The sequence below is a fragment of the Eubalaena glacialis genome, chromosome 2 (genome assembly GCF_028564815.1).
Source record: "Eubalaena glacialis isolate mEubGla1 chromosome 2, mEubGla1.1.hap2.+ XY, whole genome shotgun sequence".
In the NCBI taxonomy this organism is placed as follows: Eukaryota; Metazoa; Chordata; class Mammalia; order Artiodactyla; family Balaenidae; genus Eubalaena; species Eubalaena glacialis.
The window spans coordinates 25726476-25740408 of NC_083717.1; positions in this window are offsets into that span (position 1 = coordinate 25726476).

Consider the following 13933-nt stretch of genomic DNA (forward strand, 5'->3'; position numbering starts at 1 on the left):
CCCAGGCCACAGCCTCTGGTTTTCTCACTGCAGGAAGAAAAGGGTCCCCTACCTAGATTTCTTTTCCGATTTATAGGCAGAAGACTTTCATGCCCTCTCAGAGGGACGGTAGCACTCAAATAGGAAGAGATCTAACACTTTGTACCCCTGGCAACTCACTGTCCCTACCACAGCCTTTCCCTTCCCAGGTATTTGGGCATCTGCATTTTCAAGCCTTGTCTCTCTAATTATAGAATGTAAGGCTTTGTCTCCGGTGAAGGGTTCCCAGGCCAAAGAAGGGGGCTGGGAACTTTTGATGGGGGTCAGGAACAATGGTAAAAAGAAGTGTGTGTGTGTGAAAGAGGAAGGAAGAGGAAGGTGCCGGGGGCAGGGCCCACCCCCGCCTCCACCAAACTGCCAGCGAGGGGAGACCAGGGGCTGTCCCCACTGCACTGGCTCCCATGGCCCGGCCGCCCCCTCACTCTCTGCCCTTTGGCATGGTTTAAGCTTCCAGCTCCTCGGTGTTTGCCAAAAGGCAGACCTACAGCCAGCACAGGGAAGGGTGGACGCAAAGAGCAGGGGTGGGGAGTGAGAATCGCCACAGTGTGCCTCCTACTCTGGCTGTGTGATACGCCCTCTTGGAGCCTCTGCTGTCGGTCTATAAATGGGGATACTGCCTTCTTTGTGCATCGCTGTAAGGATTCGAACTCATGTTTGCCTGGAGCACAAGGACCCAACAAAAGGTAGTTACTGTTAATGATCTTAATATTAATAGAGCTGGAAGCGGAGACAGGCTACTTTCAGGGTCCCCAGGGTAGTGAACGGGAAGGGTCCCAGCAGAGGAGGTAAGTGATAGGAACTCCTGGGGAGGCACAGGGTGGGAGTGTGTGGCTGGCCCAGGAAACGTAGGGGCTGGTTCAGGGGGGTCAAGTGCAGCAAGAGAAGTCCAGCTGCCGGGGGATGAGCTCCCAGTGACTCTGCGTTTTACCAAAATGTGAGTCTGTGTGTGTGTGTGTGTGTGTGTGTGTGTGTGTGTGTGTGTGTGTGTGTGTGACTATGAAAAGATTAATGATCCACAGTATCAGAGAAAACTATGACCATTAAGAGTAGTTCTATGGAAATAGCCAAGATATGGAAACAATGGTCCATCACCAATAGCCAAGATATGGAAACAATGGTCCATCACCATGGATGGATGGTCCATCACCAGGTGAATGGATAAAGAAGAATGAAATAATGCCATTTGCAGCTACATGGATGGACCTAGAGATTATTATACTAAGTGAAGTAAGTCAGAAAGAGAAAGACAAATACCATATGATATCACTTATATGTGGAATCTAAAATATGATACAAATCAACATATCTACAAAACAGAAACAGAATCACAGATATAGAGAACAGACTTGTGGTTGACAAGGGGGAGGAGGTTAGGGGAGGGAAGGATTGGGAGTTTGGGATTAGCAGATGCAAACTATTATATATAGGATACATAAACAACAAGGTCCTACTGTATAGCACAGAGAACTATATTCAATATCCTGTGACAAACCATAATGGAAAAGAATATGAAAAAGAATATATATATGAGTCACTTAGCTGAACAGCAGAAATTAACACAACACTGTAAATCAACTGTACGTCAATAAAATTTAAAAAAAAAACAACAGTTCTATGGACACGTCTAACTCACAGATCTTGGTTTCTAAATACCATTCTCTGATTAAAGGGCCCAGGAGATCTTGGAGGGTTGGAGCAGGAAAGACGAGCCTGGAACATGTTAGGGTGCCAAGAAATAAGTAACTTTTATGCTGAGGTGCCAACAAGTGACGGGGACGCGTCTGAAAGACCTGGGGGCCAACCTGAAAGGGCTCTTCTGGGACAGTTTGAGCAACAAGATAAATCATGATGGCAATGGGTTCTGACCCATAGAATAAAGACTCTGTGAGTCCACGCTGACATAAAGAAATAGGTACGTGAGTAAATAAGTGGGAGCAGAGGGAATGCTCTTCCTCACAAATTCTAGGATTTATGGAAATTAATGATTTCTAAAATTTATAGAAATTATTAGAATTCTAGCTAATAAGCCGCATAGCACAGGGAGATCAGCTCGGTGCTTTGTGACCACCTAGCGGGATGGGATAGGGAGGGTGGGAGGGAGACGCAAAAGGGAGGAGATATGGGGATGTATGTATATGTATAGCTGATTCACTTTGTTATAAAGCAGAAACTAACACACCATTGTAAAGCAATTATACTCCAATAAAGATGTTAAAAAAAAAAATCCTGCCATTCATATAAATGCATCAACTCAAATTTTTTCCAAGTATCAAAAACAGCATTTCTCCATAACTACCTCGTAATTAAAGTTCTTATTTCAGTTAAAGTGTTTTCCCTCTGATACTGTTCTTTGTGGAGAAGCTGTAGAACACAATTACTGATATTTAGACTTTTTGCTTTTTTATCTAATTGGTTTACTATTCTTCAGCTTCAATCCCAAATAAAAAGATAAAGATTTAAAATTCTAAAAAAAAAAAAAGAATTCTAGCTAATAAATGTAGAAGGAATCGTAGACTAGGACAGTCACTGTTTGGCAAATCCCACAGTAGTGATTGTTTCACAGAGGAATCATCAGTGGTTGCTGAAATTAGTGAGCAAAAATACGATGAGAAACAGGATACTGACAGTCTCACAGTATCTCCCACAAGGTAGTTATTAATGACAAAGGGGAAGAAGGCAACTTTACCGGGGAGAAACCTGGCAGCTGCCTTAACCAAGGGATCAAAGTGAACGTCTCCAGTGATGGACCAAATCGACATTGTGTGCCTCTTGACACAAGGCACTGAGAAGGACACAGGATGACACCTTCAGTGTTCTTGCCAAAAATGCATAATTTGAATTTAATCCTGAGGAAACATCAGGCACCTAAAATAAGGGGCATTCTACAAAATAACTAGCCAGTACTTCTTCGAAAACGTTAAAATCACAAAGGACAAAGACTGAGGAGGACTGAAGGGTTCCTGCACTGCATCCTGGACCACAATGGGGACACCAGTAGGATAGTCGGGGAAATTTAAATAGGATTGTGCCAGTGTCAATTTCCAGATTTCGATAATTGTGCTGTGTTTATATAACAATTGGGAAATTGGAGTGAAGGGTATTTGAGAACTCTTGGTACTGTTTACAACATTTTTGTAAGTCTGAAATTAATTCAAAATGAAAAGTTCTTAAAAATTAAAAAGTAATTATAGATGCTGGAGAGCTCACTAAATGAGAAGACTCCCAAATTGGTTTGGCCGTGTAACCAGCTGCTAATTACCTCAGTGACAGGAACGCCCAACTGCCAGGTGGCGGAAGCATCACCACACATCGAGGGGCTTCGACACTGCCCGTCTACTAGCTCGCTGTTCTGTAGGTCAGAGGTCACGCAGCGAGACTAGGTTCTCTGCTCAGGGTCTCACGAGGCTGAACCAAGGTGTCAGCCGGGCTGAGTTCTCACCGGGAGGCTCTGGAGAAAAACCCGCTTCCGAGCCCTTTCTCGTGGGCAGAATTCAGTTCCCGTGGCCGTCCGCGGGTCCCCATTTCCCTCTGGCTGTCCGCGGGGCCCACCTGCGTTCCCGCCTCCATCTTCAAGGCGGGACGAGTCCTTCTCACGCTCTGAGCTCTGACCTCTTCTTCTGGGACCAGCTGGAGAAAACACTCTGCCTTAAAGGACTCAGGCCCACCCGGATAATCCCCCTCTCTTAAGGTCAGCTGACTTGGGCTCTTAATTACATCTGCAATTCCCTCCTCTGTGGTACCTAGACTCCTGTTTGCCGGAACCACTGCGGAGGTGTGTGTACCCGCGGCCAGGAATCTCGGGGGCCATGGGAGAAGCCTGCCAACCACCGGGAGTAGTCTCTTAAACCGAATGCATGCATGTGAATTGGCAGCAGGTTATGGACGGGGAGAGTGGGCTACCCGCAGTGAGGATGCGGACGCCCCAGGGCCCCCCCCAGTCAGTCTGACCCTGCCCAGCCATGGGCTGATCCTCAGAGAGGCCTCCTTTCTCTCCAGGCAATCATCCTGCTTAAACTCCCTGACCGTGGGGGAATGTGGTCAGTTTTCCTCTCTCCTCCTTTCAGCTGGAGTTTCAGAAATCAGGATTTAGTCTCTAGGGGACCGATCCTTTTCAAATCCTTGATTAATGTCCCCAAGGGAGGAGAGCGCCATTGTGTTTCTTGTTCAACTGTCCCTGCAACTTTGTAAGCACAGAGCAGTTACAGCTGAGCCTGTTGGGAACATGTGCCCCGCGGCCAACCAGCTCCGTCGGGGACAGTCTCCCCTTTCTTCAGAAGGAAAGAATAGCTGAAGTGAGGCTCCAAAGTCAGTGGTTGGCCTTGGCCGGCGGTTCAGAGTCTAACTCCGGCCTCTGAAGCCCACTGGGCCCAGGGATGGGTTTGCGCTGAGGACAGAGCCACTGAAAACATCAGAGCCCTAAATGACCGAGCGTAACCAGTCTGCTCCTAGGAAGCCAGTCCTGTGTCAGTACAACCAGGCTTTTTTTTAATGTTACAAAGGGCTTTCGTGTGTTGTTTTCACTGCACTCTGACAAGTTTTTGATTCATGCAGAGGCCAACATTCACCCCGTTTCTCGGATGACAAAGCTGGCCCCGGGGGGTGGGGGGTGGGTGGGGGGGAGGGGTTTGCCCCGGTGGCTGGGCCAGACAAGGACAGAGCAGAGGCCCGAATCTAGGCCTCTCGACCAAGGCCACTGTTCTCACTCCCCACCCTCTCTCCAGGGAGCTGTGCTCTCTCCTGGCCCTCATTGTCCTGCAGGCAGGATGTCACAGTCCTGAGGATAAGCTTAGCTGGGAATCGGGGGCCATTTGATCTCAATGTATTTTGTCTTAATAACCTATTTATGGCTGAGGAGCCAGGCTGCCTCCTTCCCAGAAATCAGGCTAAATCTCCTGGGCCAAGTGGCGGCTTTCCACCCCATTATGGTCCAAGAATGTGATGCTGCCTCTGAAGGGAAAATGAAGAGTCATTGTGATTTCAATGAGTCACATAATCACTTCTGGAGAAAAAGGGTAAATTTGCTTTATGAGGTTTCACTTCACCTGTAATAAGGACACTCACTCAAGAGGCAAACGAAACAGTGGATGGGTCAGGCCGTGAAGGCGGGTGGTGGATGCACGACCAAGTCCAGCGCTGGCTCTGGTTCTGCTGCCGAGGCCACTTCTCCCTTCCTCTGCCTCTGTTTCCCCATCTCGGCAACAAAGAATACCAGTTATCGGCTGAATGTAAGGAGCAAACGACTGCTTAAAAGAAAAGATACATCAAAGTTCTAATGTAAGACAAACATCTTTTACTGTAATTGAGAGTGGCTTTTACATATATAAAAAACTGCTTGAATTATGTCTATTTTTATTTAATATCCATTTTATTCAAATTCAAAATTTTAGGTTTTCCTTAAGCTTTTAGGTTTAACTTAAAACTGCATCATTCTACTTAGAACTTTATTTTATAAAATACAGTAAAATTTAGCCCTCACTCTTTAGGGAAACTTGGATGACTGGTCCCATTTAGAAATTTAGTTATTTAAACTGCCTTAACAATTTAAACCTGCATTTATGAAATTAACTTTAGAATACTTCAGTTTGCTCACAATTCTTCCCAAGTTCGTTTGTTTATTTATTTATTTATGTGCGTGTCGGGTCTTCGTTGCTGCGCGCGGGCTTTCTCCAGTTGCGGTGAGCAGGGGCTACTCTTCGTTGCGGTGTGCGGGCTTCTCATTGAGGTGGCTTCTTTTGTTGTGGAGCACGGGCTCTAGGGCACGCAGGCTTCAGTAGTTGTGGCGCACGGGCTTAGTTGCTCCACAGCATGTGGGATCTTCCCGGACCAGGGGTCGAACCCGTGTCCCCTGAATTGGCAGGCAGATTCTTAACCACTGTGCCACCAGGGAAGTCCCACTTCCCAAGTTCTTGACCAACTGAATATGGTGAATCTTGAGTTCACTTAAATGTTCCCATACTGCTTACAATCTTAATAAAATTGCACTGCACCTTTTAACTTAACACAAGTCTACATCAATTACTCAAATCGAATCACAAGCTTCCTACATTGGTTACCCAAATTTGACACTTTCTCTTAAAATTAGAAGTTCTTAAAATACCAAATACAGATCACCTAGACTTAACCCCAAATTTTCAAAAGTATGAGTTTAATTTGCTTCACATTCCTCTGCTTACATAGAAACTTTTCCAGGGTTATAAGAAACTTAATAAAGAAACAATTGTCATTACCAGCAAGTCAAGGGTTCTGTCCCAGGGCACTGAATTTACCTATAGATAACACGTAATAATGGTTTCCAGACCGGAGTTGGGGGTTATTTATTTTTGCAATAAAATGTTTAAAACTAAAAAGAAAGCTAAATTATAGATCTGCTGCTGGGAAGTTTCTAAACGGGATTTGAGAAGCGCTTTGAAGCTGTTCCCAGGCCTTTGCTGCTTGCTTCAAAAGGGCTTCAAGAATTAGCCGGGGAATTAATTTCTAAACGATGTCATGTGCCAGAAGCATCCAGGGCTGTGTCTGAGGTCTCTGCCAGCCGCTCTGCAGAGCTTCCTCAGGCACAGGGCTGCAGAGGGAAGGAGAGAAGGATGAGACTGCATAAGGTTAAAGAAAAAGCAAGGCACCAAAATCAGTCCCACAGGGCAAGGGCATCAGACTCTTGGGTCTGAAGGACAGATACCTAACTCAGAGGAGCGTAGGCAAAAGGGCAGTTTTCTGGAAGAATGCTGAGGTTACTTAGGACAAAAGGCAGAACATCCAAACCACAGGACAGGATGACAACCTGCTACAGGGACAACGGGCACAAGGACGCCTGGACACAGCCGGGACCCGCCCCTCTCTCATCTCTTCTTCCTGCTGATGGTTTCCTTATTTCACGGTGAACCAGCCCCCCCACCCCTGTGTGCAGGGACACAGCTGATGGCGACAGCAGGGAGTTTTGGTGCCCCCACTCCCGCTCCATCTTGGAGGTCCTGAAGGTGCAGGCGGCTACGACGGGAAGCACGCTTTCCGAGCTGGGGAAGAGCAGTTCCCAAAGGCAGGAGCTGTCACTCCAGGAGCGGGCTGGGCGGTCCTGAAGGGTCAAGCCTGGCTCAGAAGAGCAGCTTGTGCCCTTGGGCTTCACCAACCAAACACAGATTTATGGGAAGGGCCAGGCATCAGGAGACCTAGGTTCTGGTGCCAACTGCTGCCACCAGCTAATTTGCTGACCTTGGATGAGCCTCTTCCCTTCTCTGGGCCTCAGTTACTCTAAAGTGACTGAAAGACCTCGAAGGGGGCTTCCCAGCCCTGGCACTACAGGTCTCTGAATTAGGGACGGAAAGGCAGATTGGCGGCAAAGGAGAGGTAACAAGGGCACCGGGTGGACTGATGGAGGTGCAGGCACTGATTACACAGCCAACACCCTGGAGGAAATTGGGCTTTGGAGCGAAGGATGCGGGCCAGGGGAAACTGCCCGGCCAGACGCAAAACATGGAAGAGGGAGGAGGCTTGTGGCCCAAGTGGCACTGGAGCACCCGATCACCCCGCAGGGAGAGCACTGACCATTCATGCTGGTCAGACCCACCGAAGTGCCTCCATCCGGGTCCCCTCCCCTTGTTTCATTCCTTCCTGAATTCAACTTCTGGCACCTATGGTCCTATTCAAAAGCAGAATGACTTTGGAATCCTGTTAACTGATGTTTCCCCTCAACACATGAGCTCTGAGCCTGCCTGGTACATAGTAGGTTCTCAACGAACATTTATTGGGTAGATGAAGGATGGATATTTGGAAGACTGTGCTCCTAAAAGCTTAGGGCCATGATATTCATCTCTGTATCTTTAGCTCCAAGAGTCTGGTTCACTGTAGATGCACAATAATTGTTATAAGAATGAGTCAGCCAATCACAAAACTACCTTTGCTGAATATGGATTCATATTTCTATGTGGCTTGGACTCTAAATGCATCTTGTTCCTTTTGTGTCGTTGGTCTTGCACAATGCGTGGCGTGCAGAAAACGTTCAGTAAACATTTGTTAAAATGCAGTGAAATAAACAGCACCTCCTAAGCTCCGTATTAAATTTAAAAAATAATCCTGGGAGCCACTCATTTTCAGATACCTAATTCTGTATCAGGCAGGGATGTGTCTGCCCATAAGTTACAGAAACCTGGGTCTGCTGGGACTTAAACAAGAAAGGCCTCCTTTTTCAGGTGTAAGAAGTCCAGAGGTGAGAAGTCCAGGGCTGGTGATGAATCTACAGGTTCTGTTCTGCCGACCACGGCAAGTAGGCTTGTTGCCCATGGTCCAGCCACTGTTGCACCTCCAGGCACCGGGGCCACATCGTTCAAACTTGAACTGGGACAAAGGGTAACCACCAGCTCATCTTTCCCTTTTACCAAGAAAGCAAAAGCTTTCCCTGAAAGGGCTGAGACAGTTCTACTTCCATCTCATGAGAAAGACTTACAGCTTGGCTTCTGAGAAGCAGAAAATGTGTTTCCTACAATAGGACAGGTGGGAAAAGGAGGGCTAGGGGATGACATGTGACCACAGTGCTCCTATATGGAGAGGAGGGCATTTGGAGGCCTTTCAGTCCTGTTCAACGTCAGTTGGGAGAAGCATTCTCCGTGGGATATTCAACGTTCTTCCTATCCCAGTCCTGGAAACTTACTCAAAACAAATGCTTTAGACAAGCACCAATCTTGGACCAAGGATTTTTTATTTTAATATATTTATTTATTTAATTTATTTTTGTCTGCATTGGGTCTTCGTTGCTGTGCGCGGGCTTTCTCTAGTTGTGGTGAGAGGGGGCTACTCTTTGTTGTAGTGCGCGGGCTTCTCATTGCAGTGGCTTCTCTTGCTGCAGAGCACGGGCTCTAGGCATGCGGGCTTCAGTAGTTGTGGCTCACGGGTTCTAGAGCACAGGCTCGGTAGTTGTGGCACTCGGGCTTAGTTGCTCCGTGGCATGTGGAATCATCCCGGACCAGGGCTCGAACCTGTGTCCCCTGCATTGGCAGGTGGATTCTTAACCCCTGAGCCACCAGGGAAGTCCTGGACCAAGGATTTTTAAAACATCTTACTAAAATGAACTGTTTCGGATTCCCAAGATTAGCTTGGAGTTCACAGTCGACATGCTGTCTCATAGGTAAATTCGGTGTGACGACTTTACCGTCTGACCGAGGATGCCTAGCGGCCCATCTCTGGCTGGTGGACTGAGAACTAAACACAGATGAGGACGTGGAACCAAGGCTTTCATCCACCTCTGGCTGGGTGGGAGGAGCCTACCTGCCTTTCAAGGAAGACTGATGAGCCAGGTAAACACTGAAGTTTTGGTGTGGATAAGAGCCTTCAGTGGCTTCGGCAAAGGGTTCATGCTTTGGGATTTTTTAATGTGGCTCTAAGAGCTGGAAAAAGGAAAAATAATCTCTTTTTTCTATGCCTTGGATGTGATTTTCAGGCCAATTATACCTTCATCTGTTTGCTAACATCACGGTTTACATATTTTAGAACCATATTTGTTCCCACATTTTCAACATGATTTGGGGACAGCTGATAGATATATGTTTTTATTTATATTAGTGCCTAACAGAATGGTAAGCATTTCATAAATACTTCTTCAGTGTCTAACTGGTATGAAAATATATGATTTCCCTGAATACATTTTTCAACCTGCCCCAATAAACAAATTACATAATTTGGCTTAAATGATTCTTCTTTGTAGATAAGCAGAGAGATGGCATCTTTTAACACTGGAAAAAGCAAGTTATACCACTCTTCCCCGCCTCACCCAATACTTTCAAATTGACTTGTTTCAGAAAGAAGTTGAACATCGTACTCCGGCCTCTTCTTCCCTCAGCCCTGGGAAGATGAAATATTTCAACACGAGTAAGCTTGATAAGGGCCATCAACCAGCACAGTGGTGGCAGCACCAGCTGGCAGTGGTATTTCAATCTTTGGATACAACTTCTGGGTCTGCCCAAAAGGGCTGTCATTAGTAGGAGGGGACTAGCTCTCCCGAATGAGGGATGTGTGGGTTAGCCTAAAAGGACATGCGAGGAGGAAGGTTTATTTTTGTCAGAAAATATGCATTTGTCTAATCGCCTGGAGGGAAAAGCATTGCCTTTATTCCCGCACAGTCATTGTTACGAAACTAACACAACTGGTGAGAAGTGGCAAATGAGGAAATCATACACCAACCTCCATGAGTTGTATAAGCAACTGTCTGCGATGAAGTCTTATTAAAGTGAAATTGTTAGTTCTCGGCTTCTCGAGGAGAAGGATGGAGTCTTTGACTAGAAGCTCTCAGGTGGAGGCCGTCCTGCACCAGCCCTGCTGTTCGGAGGGCATTCCGCTCCAAGAGCAGGAACCCACGAGAAGGCGAAGAGGGGCGAGGATGAACTCGGGGGAGGAGCCTAACGATGGCAGGTGCCCACTGCCCGGCGCATCTTCCCAACTGCGCATCCCGTTCCCGCCCCCCTCCCGCCCCCAAGCTCTGGACTCAGCTGAGAATTGTCTAAGCCCCTCCTACGTGTCCTCAACAAGCCCACTGAAATATGCTAAGGGCGGGGGCGGGGGGGGCAGTGACAATGAAACGAGCATGAGGAATGCAATCTTCGCAGACAGAAAGCCCCCCTCGCGGGTAGAGACTGACAGACATGCAAAGTGAGTCAGAGGCCTGCGTCAGCGTGAAGATGGGGACTCACTGGACCAGGGCCACATGAGGCGGCACAAGTGAGAAATTCTCCGCCTCCGTCCTCGGGCCAGCCTCCTTCGGACCAAAGGTTTTATTTTTAGTGAATGCCATGTCTTCCCTCTTACGTTATCTGATAACGTCCAGACTTATTAGACTGCTGCAAGAAAGCCTAACTCCTTTCATACCTTTGTGGGCTTAGAAACACCTCTAGGAAGGAGACGGAGGAGAACAATCTGCAAGAAGAGCAGCGCGGAGGAGACTCGACGACACCCGGGTGCGGGCGGGAAGGCGCCGCTCTCTGTGAACGAGGGCTGCCTGGGCAAGGTCGGGAGGCTGGGGCTCAGCTACCTAGTCATGCTTGCAGAGCAGCAGACGTGAAGCACCATCACTTCCCTTGAGCTTCCAAGCTAACGCAACAGCCTGCATCTCATTAAAAACAAAGTCAGTTTTGGAGTTCTTCAGGCGTCTCTGGTTCCTACAACATAGATCACTTTTTAACAGAATATATTGTCAAGACATTTAGAAAATCATTAAACAAGCACAGTAACTTTCGGAGATTCATTTAAGAAACGACTTTCTATACATGTCCTGGGGAAATAAGACAAGCCACCCTGACTGTGGAAGATTGCTGGTTGCCTACCTAATACCCATTCACCCTCTTTTTCTCAGAAAGAGAACTTGCAAGGTTTAGCAGGACACAAAGCTGTCTGAAAAAAGGCAACGTCCCCAGCCTCCTTTTCAGCTGGCTGTGCACTTGACCAAGTCCCATCCAATGCAAAGTGAGCAGAAATACTGGATTGTGTTATTAAAGTACAGCTGGCACATGCCTCCATAAACTCTTCTTCCACCCCTCTTTCTCCTCCTTGCAGATGGAAAGCAGATGTGATGGCTGGAACTTAAGCAGCCTTCACGGACCATGAAGTGGAAGGTATGTGCTAAACATGGTAGGGCAATTAGATAGGCAGCACCTGGGTTCCTCCTACTGTCACCTGGCCACCTCAAACTGCTTATCCTGGAACTTTTCTGTGAAAGACAAAAACACTCTTATTTAAGCTATTGTACTGGGTTGAATAGTGTCCTCCAAATTTATGCCCTTTCCAGAACCTCAGAATGTGAACTTATTTGGAAATAGGGTCTTTGCAGATGCAATTAGTCAAGATGAGGGCACATTGGAGTAGGGTAACCCTAAATCCAACATGACCGGTGTCCTTGTAAGAAAGATACCGAGACAGAACACCACGTGATAGAGACTGGAGTGATGTGTCTAAAGGCCAGGAAATGCCAAGGATGGCCACAAGTACCAGAAGATAGGAAGAGGCCAGGAAGGATCCTCCCCGCGGCCTTCAGAGAGAGCTCAGTCCTGTCGACACCTTGATTTCGGACTTGTAGCTTCCAGAACTGTGAGAGAATAAATTTCTGTTGTTTTCAGCCCCCCAGTTTGTGGTCATTTGCTATGGCAGCCCCAGCAAACTGGTTCATCTCCTGTTATATGTTTTGTCTTTGTTACACAAGGCCTAGCCTAACCCTCTGTACTAACCCTGCAGAACCACTGCTTTTTCCATTTGATGCTAACATCACTGTTCACTCAGGAATGGGAAATTTTGCTGGCAAATGGCTGATGATTTCCACTGATTTATAGGAGATGAAAGTTTTATTACCAGCTCCACTCTTAACTCTGCCCAGACCCTTCCTCCCTGCACCTCCCACGAGATTCAGCAGTGCTCTCTGTGACCGCCTTTCCGCACAATTGATAAAAAATGCAATACAGTTGGTTCTTTGTATCCACGGGTTCCACATCCGCGGATTAAGCCAGCTGCAGATCAAAAATATTTGAAAAAACTTTCCAGAAAGTTCCAAAAAGCAAAACTTGAATTTGCCCCGTGCTGGCAACTATACAGCATTTACATTATTAGGTATTATAAGCATGTGGAGCATGTGGGTAGGTTATATGCAAATACTATGCCATTTTATATAAGGGACTTGAGTGTCCTCAGATTTTGGTATGGGGGGTGTTTCCTGGAACCAATGCCCCACAAATACCGAGGGACGACCCTAGAGGTAAGGGGGGCAGAGCAGGAAAACTGTCTGTTTAATAAGATCACTCAGCGCTTACTTTCTAACACACAGTTTCTCTTTCACTCTTGTTCTGTCATCCCTCTTCACCCTCTCCCCTCTCCCTACCCCCTGCCCCATCCACTCTGGGCAAGGAACCTTTGGGCCATCCCAGAAGCAAGTCACAAAGTGCTACCTGGAAAGTATATCTAGACCCCTCTGAAGTAGCTGTGGTAACTAGGCCTTCCACACCCGAATGCCAGATATATAACTGCAAGGACTCCAAAAAGAAAACAACAGTAACAATCAGAATCTGAGCTGGATGACTGCCACGTAAGAGGTGCTTTTAGCACAAGCTGCACCATCCTTGCTCTTGGCTTCTCCTCATGATGTAATGGCAAGTGCTGACCTGATGGGCACACACAGCCCTTGCCGACAGCCTAAGCCATCAGCGCTCCCTGCTGCAGCAACAACGACCCACGAGAATGCGTGTGTCAAGTTTCCCTTTTTCCAGCACTGGATGACTCCACTCATCTCTCAATCTTCAAGTTCATTAATGCCTCTGATGCATCACTGCCATACTTCAAGTGTCCCCTTAGGCACAGTAACCCTCTTTTACTGATGGCAACAGAGACTGCAAAAACTTTAAAAAAAAAAAAAAAATCAAAAGTTTCCTTTGAGTTCATTGATACATATTATCAATTCCCTTAAAACACCACAAACCTTAACTTACTGATAAAAAAGAAAAAAGTCAAGAATAATTATCCAAAAGTCACACCAAAAATGTTGGGAGCTCAAAGAAGTTGTCATTCATTCATTCAGAGATCAGAGAGCCTACTCTGTGCCGGCTGATGCCGGGCATGTTGGCAGCGTGGACTCCTTCTGCACAGTCCGGGGGGCGTACAGACCGGCAGCCACATGCGCTCCACAGTCTGACGAGTGCTGTGATACAGGGTGACAGAGGGGGTGACGGGAGCAGAGGCCACGCCTAGCGTGGAGCTGTGGGTACAGGTATTAGCAGGCATTTATAACCTAAGGGTTGGAGCCTGAAGGATCAGCAGAAGTCACCTAGGGGAAGGTGGAAGCCCCACTCTGAGAAGTTCTGTGTGGCCCCGGAGCAGGTGCGGGGGTGGGGGAGGGCGATGGTGCAAGGGGAGGATGGAGAAGCACGCAGGGCAGGAG